Source organism: Crassostrea angulata, chromosome 9 (genome assembly GCF_025612915.1).
Source record: "Crassostrea angulata isolate pt1a10 chromosome 9, ASM2561291v2, whole genome shotgun sequence".
Classification (NCBI taxonomy): Eukaryota; Metazoa; Mollusca; class Bivalvia; order Ostreida; family Ostreidae; genus Magallana; species Magallana angulata.
Window position 1 is genome coordinate 33550389 of NC_069119.1, and position 8305 is coordinate 33558693.

The window sequence follows — 8305 nt, forward strand, 5'->3', positions numbered from 1 at the left end:
ATCTGTAGTGAATCAAAAGGTTCAGATATGACAACCCGCTGTTTAGAGACAGACAATACGACAAACTAACTATTGCAACCCAATCCGCCCCTTTTTTGTTGCAGCAGCGATCAGCATTGTATGCAATGAATAAAACCAGACCTGGAATTAATCTTGAGGGTTTAAAGAGTTGAGTAATAAGTAATATGCATAAAAATTACTTGTATATTCAAATACGAAATGGACATCTAGATGATATTTTTTTAAAATAATTTTTAGAAAATTTACAAAATAAAAAGAAAAATAACTAGATACAGAGAGGAAATAAATGGTTAATCATTGTGTTTGAGGTATTATGAAACAAGTACATTTGTATTCCTTTTAAAGGAATGATCGGCAATAATGATATATTGATAGCAAGAAGCAATCAACATGATAAGTTTGATGTAAACTAATTTAAAAAGTATTGTATTTTTAAAAAATATAGAATATTTTGAATCTGTACACCATATTTCATTATAAGGCCTGTAAACCGTCAACAGATTTAATTTTGAAATAAATTTGGGGAAAGCCGTTCGTAAACTCCTTGTCTAGTTTAATATTTTTAACGTGATTATTAAATGTTAACGTATCTTCTTCTTCAGAATACTGAGTAGGGCTCTAGAAGAACCTTAACACGTATACAAAGAAAGAGTTGTATTAAAATAATTTAATAAGACTGGAAAACATTGAGTGCCATCATAATTATAACGTAACCTTGTTTATAAATCAAGCCGTCTTCCTAGCTACTATTATGCAACATCAATAGATTGAGGTCAGTTAATGGAGCATCTTCTCATGATTGAGGTCAGTTCATCGAGGTCAACTGCATTACTGAATGAACCTTTCGATTGAAATTCTTACGCGTGAGACAAAATGTGCATTCTTGAATTAACAGGTCGAACTGTATTTTATGTATGTTTGCATCTCTTAAAGTAAATGAATTGAAATGAAACTGATCGAGTAGAATGTTATATAAATACTAAACCAAACTTCAAGTTTTTATAAGAACTTCTTATGCAAGCGGAATGTGTGCGCACGAGGAAGCATTTGCCGGATGCCTCATATGGACACAATAGTGATCGGCCGAAGCCGATCACAAAAATATACCGGTAAATTTTTTTGGATATGCATTTGTATTAGAAATAAATAAAAAGAGTTACTATATTGCAATTAGCATATGTAATGGTATCAAGGACTGATAAACATTTACATCTAAAAAAGTTTACAATTATGAATAAATATTTGATGTCTTAAATTTTGTATTGATTTTAAGTTGGCTTATTTTAGAGGCCAACAAATTGCATTTTTAAAATGAAAAAAAATGTACTCAAATAATGGTTCTGAACTTAATTCTAAAATTAATAAATGCATAATACACCACAATATACTAATAAATCTTATATGCTACCCTTTTTACAGGACAAAGGTTTACAATTGGAATCATAATTGGAATTAGAGGTTTAAAAATGGAAATACTGATATCTTGAGCACTCGCAGCACCCCCCTCCCCCAAACAGCCCGGATCTGGCACCAATAAATTTCGCTTTATATGCTAGCTTATCCAAATTCGAAACTGCGTGGACAGAGATTTTCGGACCTAAACGATCTACGATTTGACACAAAAGGCATTATACAAAAATTTGACAAATAATGGTGTGAATGTGGTGCGTTTTTCAAAGCTCTTCGGTTATAGCATGAAAGTTTGTGAACTAAAAGATGTTTACTTTGAAAAAGAGTGAGGTTTAAACTGCCTTTCATTAGTTTGACGTCACCTGACGTCGTGGAAATATGAAATGGTGCTCCGCAAATCCAATTCATGCAAAAAAAAAATCGCTTCAACTTTTGAAAACAACTTCTAAATCATATATTTTTTGCATACTTGTCTTTAATTGTTATTCAGTTAATAAAACATACGTCATCCTGCAAAGTAGACAGCAGTATTGCCGAAAATTACGTTGTCCGCCAACTTTTCTAACTACCCTTCTAATGATATAATATCCGCAAGTATGAATAGATAAGAATACAGAACAATGCAGATGACTTTTGAATTCATATAAACAATATATTAACCATTGAAACAGCAAACATCCATTTCTTAATTTGTAATTTAATGTCCATGGTCTCGACAATTTCATATAAACGTAATTTAAAGGCCTTTGCAACTTGGTCAATTCTACAGACAAAAGTTTTCGGCTCGTTATAAAGTTTGGCAAATGCTATTCCTAACGGTTTAGTTGGATGTTTATTTTCTGTAAGGAATACTCCAGAGCCTGAATCCCCAAGATTGAAAAATGGTCCTTCCATATCCCGAACTGCAAAGCATCTATCAAAATGATAAAAGCCACCCAATTTCCATGCAACATCGTCCAAGGGTGGATTTATGCAAGGAGAATGGGAACCATCGAGTAAAAGACCAAATGTTTTTCCAGTTGTTCCGCCTCTTTTTATGACTATCAATTTGTCGCCGTAATCTAATTTTCTTTCATCTGGAGGTTGAAGCTCCCTATGTGCTGAAATATATTATATATGCATATAGGTTCAACAATGTAAAATTGAAATCAGAGCGACAAATAAAATGATAAATGAAAACTAATTAAAAAAATATACTGAAAGGTTTTTGAATTGTAAAAAGTAATATAAACTGATGAACAAGATATGAAACTGATTAAAGTATGGTCTTTATAAGTTGAATTAAATTCATCTTAAGCAGATGGTTATTTGATCTAAACCTTGAACTAACCCTGAAATCACGCCCTACAATTACAGTTTGTGCAAGCTGTTTACTTTTTCAATAAATGTTGTATGTTTAAACAAACTTTAAAAACCGGTTTTATATAAAAGTCTTATCTAAATCTAAACGTAGTTAAAGTAGTAATTATAAACGAACGTTTAAAGGAATATTGTTCGAGAGGAACTTATTGTGAAATGTCGCATTCTAAACAACATTGAACATCAATGGCGTTGACTTTTAATAACCTAAAATTATTCTATATTTTTAGTGGACATTACTAAAATAGAATTTGTCCACGTAATAGCCTTACAATATATACAATACCTGCTTTATCTTGCTCTTAGTTTTGGACAAAAGCCGCGTCAATCCCGATGTCTTCTGGTCCCCAATTTCCACAATAAGATTCTCTGACTTTTCCGATAATTTGCCCACTGTTATCATTTGGAAATAGCGGACAATGGACAATTTCATAATTATACTGATCAATCTCCAACTCTGATAAAAAGACTTTGTTGAAGTATTAATCAGTCCAATTTTCTGCAGCTACATGAGCTGCTGTTAGAAATCCCGAGGTTTCCAAACCCGATTCGTTTGTCTTTGCTAAAAACCCAGCGGAACCAATACCATTAGAAGGTAACCCAATGCAACAGCCAGGATTCGGATGAGCAATTTCGTGACAGTCAAAGCAAGCTCCGAACATTATGAAATCTTCTCGAATATCGCAATTAAAACCTTCTAAGGTTTTTGGAAGCGGCTTTTCTCCAAATGGTACCAAATCTTTATCTAAACAGTAAATGATAATGCAGGGCGTTATCTGACCATTACAGTCCATGTTTCCTATTCCAAGTCCAACCACGCTTGAATGATTTGCATGTATTTTTTCTCCTTGGTTTTTTATTGTTTTACTCAGCATTTCCCGCACGTTCTTTTCAATAGGATAATTCTTCGTTTTCGCCTGATCTCTTTGTTCTTTGTTCGATTTGACAACGACAAATTCAACGTTTGTTTCTTTAGGAATTTCTGGATGATCCTTGATGAATCCTATAGCGTCTTGGTCGTCAATATTGAGGAAGACCTTTAATGTCGGTTTGTCATTCTTTATACCAGCACTAAGATTCAACACTGATTTGTGGCTGCCAAGTCCACTTATGTTTTTCATAGCTTACCGTTTCTCCCATATGGACACCACTATGCAAAAAATATAACAATTACAGAACATCATACTTCTTCGAAATATCGCTTTCCCTTAACATTCTTTGTATAACTAAGGAAATATTATTTAATATATGCACAGTTCGTGCAAATTTCTTATGCTTGTTCAATTTATTTTTCACTAAGAAACTATGCATAAATTATACAAACGACATTAATATGAGATTTTAATTTCCTTTATTTTATTTTTTTTGCAATTAAAGGTTTTATTCCTTCTCTGAATTCGCTATTATTAGTGCAAGGAGGTCACGAGAGAGAGAGAGAGAGAGAGAGAGAGAGAGAGAGAGAGATGCTTATACAGTTATTGAAGATGCTAAAAAACTATAGAGCTACTAGTTAATAAAAGCTTTGACATTTATTTTTTTCACTGTGCAATGACGTATATTCAATTGAATGCAAACAAAAATAATAAATTATCACTCGACGCACAGGAACTTAAATAATTTTGTCGACTCAGCGAGTTTCATTTGTAGTTCTCAAATTTTCGGGCTAGATTTTATAGTCATATCATTTATGTAAGACTTATATAACTTATAAATTTAACTGAACTATTTGAATTATTACCAAAGCGTTGAACAAATAAATATCCTTTGTTTATATTACCTTCTATAAACTGATACCTCGCTTTAAATTAACCCTAATAGGCGGAAAGACTTGTGCAGCTATTTGTACGTGTTTGAAAGCTTAAACACCAGCATCGTCTCTAGCCACGGGTTTTGTGTCCATTCTATTTCGACACAAAACCTGTGGCTTGAGATGATGAAACACTACCGGTTAAAGTTAGTGTTATAATCAACGAAAAAAACTTTGACCGCTGATCTTCGTTTAAATCTTTATAGTATAAATAAGCAGTATATAACACTACGCTTGGTGCATTTTGTGTCGGCATATGTACTTTGTAATCACTTCACGTGCGTATCATAACTCAGCAAATAATCACATTGGTGCATATGAATAATGACAAAAAAAAAGAAGAATAATCATTTGAAATTTCATATACAATGTCTTTTTTAGTACTTTATTGAGCTTAAAATACATTTTTTTGTTTATTTTAGGGGTTTTGTCAAAACATTTTGTGTATCCTTGACAGTGGATTCAGTTTTAGAAGGTTATTCTCTTACGAGCTCTTTTTGGGTTCCGCGAGAACAAACCACTTTCTATAGATAACATGTACAGTACATGTGAGACTAATTAATGTTTCAAATAAGCAACTTATACCTATTTAACTTTGTTATTCAAAATGACAGCCATTGTTTTGTCGTTTAAAATTTCGTGCCTAAATATCATTTGAAGAGATTGATATGACTATATATCTTATTATATATTGAATAATTTATTTCAAATTTAAATTAAATTCTTTGAATTTTTCTCTACAGCTTTTAATTCCGTTTTATTTGAATTTGAACCTTCCCATAACATTTCTTGTAATGTTAAATGAAAGCAAGTAAATTTGATGTTAAGATAAATTGTCTTGTGGCCAAAAGCTTCCTGTGTACCACCTTATGTATTGTGACTTAAAATGCAGCTATTTTTCTTTGTTTTAATTTGAAATAAGATATAATGAAACCTTCATCAATTTTCATTATATTTCCAAGAAGTATGTCCAAGATGTGTTAAGATTCGATAATCCTACGTCGTCCAAATTTTAGTCAAAACTACACCACCTAATCTTGTTAACATACTCACGTTCAATTATATCTATACATTCAGTTTTTTCTTTCCATTTTTCGAGACTTTTGTTTAAATTTTTGAGGTCTTCAGCTGTTTTTGTGCACATATTTCCCACCAAAAGCATTGTTTTTTCAACGATATCTTTTCGGTGTTCAGAAATCATTAGATAAATTGCATCTGCTACTTTTTGTCTCCAACTTAATGAGTAAACGTCAACGGAGAAGACAAATGTCCCAATAAATGAACCAGTGGACAAAGAGATTGGATCACAAATTTTGTCGAGGAAAGGCTTCGTTTTAACAGTGATTGTTTCAATAAGTGTATCGAGAATTCCTGGTTTTTGGTCTTTATATATGAAAGAGCACATTAGATTCATTTTATATTCAATATGACACATAATTTCTTTGCATATTTCAAGTCCAAACGATTTACAAATTGAACGCAATGTATTTTCCACCAACGTCCGTTTAATACGTCTAACAGTTGAAAATAATCGACATGTGTAGATGTTTCTGTTAACGGTTCCAACTGCTTCATCTCCGTCTTTGATAAATTCATTGTCACAAATTTTTCTGACGTTAGATCGTACCAAAGAATCATTGGCAGCTTTCGAAACAATTACGGCAAGATTTTTAGAAGGAATGCTCTCTACTAAATAAAGTATGGTTCTTTGAAATAAGGATACTTTTGCATTTGCACTCTTTTTGCGATTTCATCAAAATCCTAATGTTCGTGCTGTAAGTGTAGTGTTTTTGAGCGAAACAGAATTTCATATTCCTTGTAAACTCGAAGTTTTGTTTCAACAACCCGCAGGGATCTGCTGTGTACTAATATTACTTTCAGAATTCTTTCACTTTTAAAAAGACTTGTATTATTCCATTGGATTGGGTCCTAAATATAACGTAAATATATGTTTTATGTATCAATCAAATTTAAATTTAAAAAAAAAGACTAGATTTATATACAAACCATTTTCACAACTCCAAGGTGATCCTTGTTAAAGACAATGTTAACGTTGAGTGCACAAACAGTTCCGGGATCTTCATTTCCAAACACCTTAGAGCAATCAAAGAACTCCAGTCTATCTGATAGCAGTTTTATTTCAGACGCAATTTTTTCCGAATGCACAGCTTTCAACAAATTTGCTGCAAACGACAATTGTTTCGTATCTTCGGGTACACAAAAAGCTGATTCTACTGATTGAAACAGGTCTTTGAGATCAGGTGAAATCATTTTGTGAGTGAAGCTTACTGGCGGTCTCAGCCTTCCTAATTCTAAAATTTTATAACATTGTGATACTATTAAAAGTAAAAATACAACCAGGCCATTAAAAATATACAATGATACAAAGATGAATACAATAAACGTATATATATTAATACTATTTTTAACAAGAGACAAAAGGGATTTTTTATAAGTACTGTGCAAACTTTAAGAAAAAGGTTGTGTACATTATTTACATTATTTCGATAATACTTCATGAAACAAAATAACTTTCAGAGAGTGTTAAGCGTTTTTTTTTTAATGAAAGAAATAATTCAAAACTTAAGGTCGAATTCTAAATAAATATGTACGCAGTGATTATAACTTTCCTACATAATTCTTCTTCTTAACTACTGGAAGTGATTAAGTTCAAACCAGTGATGGCGACATAAAGTCGTACATTTATTAGTTGATTTTAAACGTTTAAATCCTTGTAATTATTTACACTGACGTTAACGTTGGTATCATACTTGCATCACATTTTTTTTTAAAAACAATTTGCTTCAGTTAGGCATCAGTCTTCATATAATTCCAATGCTAATTGTAAATATTTAGAGTGATCCCCCTTTGCCCGTGACGTAATAAAACGATCCTACAATGGCATCCAGGTTTGCACAGACGACTGACGAGGAAGGTAAACAATTAGAGAATTGAGCTACGAATTTTATTGTTAAATATTATCTTTTGTTTGTTAACATATCAAACTTTAGGTCCTCGACAAAACAAAACCCTAATTAGGTTTGTTACTGACTGTTTACTAAAATTTGTGAGGTCAGTAAAGTCCATAAGAAATCACGTTTCACCTAAAATATCTCTTGTTCTTTTCCTCTCGTCTTTTCATTGTTTCTTTTTTCTTTTCTCTGTCTTTCCTCAATATATTAATGTGAGTCTTCGCTAATACCTGCCTATTTATCATAATCACATCTTATCTCTCTCTCTCTCTCTCTCTCTCTCTCTCTCTCTCTCTCTCTCTCTCTCTCTCTCTCTCTCAATTCCTCACCCGCGGGTTTTCCCTCTGATGAAAGGGCTATTTCCGCTCAGCAGCAACTATTTCTTTGAATGAAAAAAGAATGAATTATAGTTTAGGTTTATGAATTCTAGTTATTGTTTTTACTACATGTTATAGGTTCCTCTATGCGAGGCAATACATTTACAATTTGAATATGAATATAAATATATGTCAAATTCTAAGACGTTTTACTCACTCATTCCAACCTTGATGAGTATTTTCAGTTCGCTCAACCCTAGCTCTGGACTACAACAAGCCTTTATAATATTATGTATCCAATTAGGTCGTCTTCGTAGTTTAATCAACAATTCAGTAGCAGCAAACAATCTTCCTTTCAATTTATTTTTTTTTTTGGATCTCTTGCTGAAAATAAACTCTAACTATAATTTCAGGATTAA

The 8305-nt window shown here is 32.1% G+C and overlaps 1 pseudogene; it reads right to left on the bottom strand.

The window, feature by feature from the left end:
* Positions 1-1988: 1988 nt before the first annotated feature.
* LOC128164039 (uncharacterized) lies at positions 1989-6902 on the bottom strand (annotated as a pseudogene).
* Positions 6903-8305: the final 1403 nt, after the last annotated feature.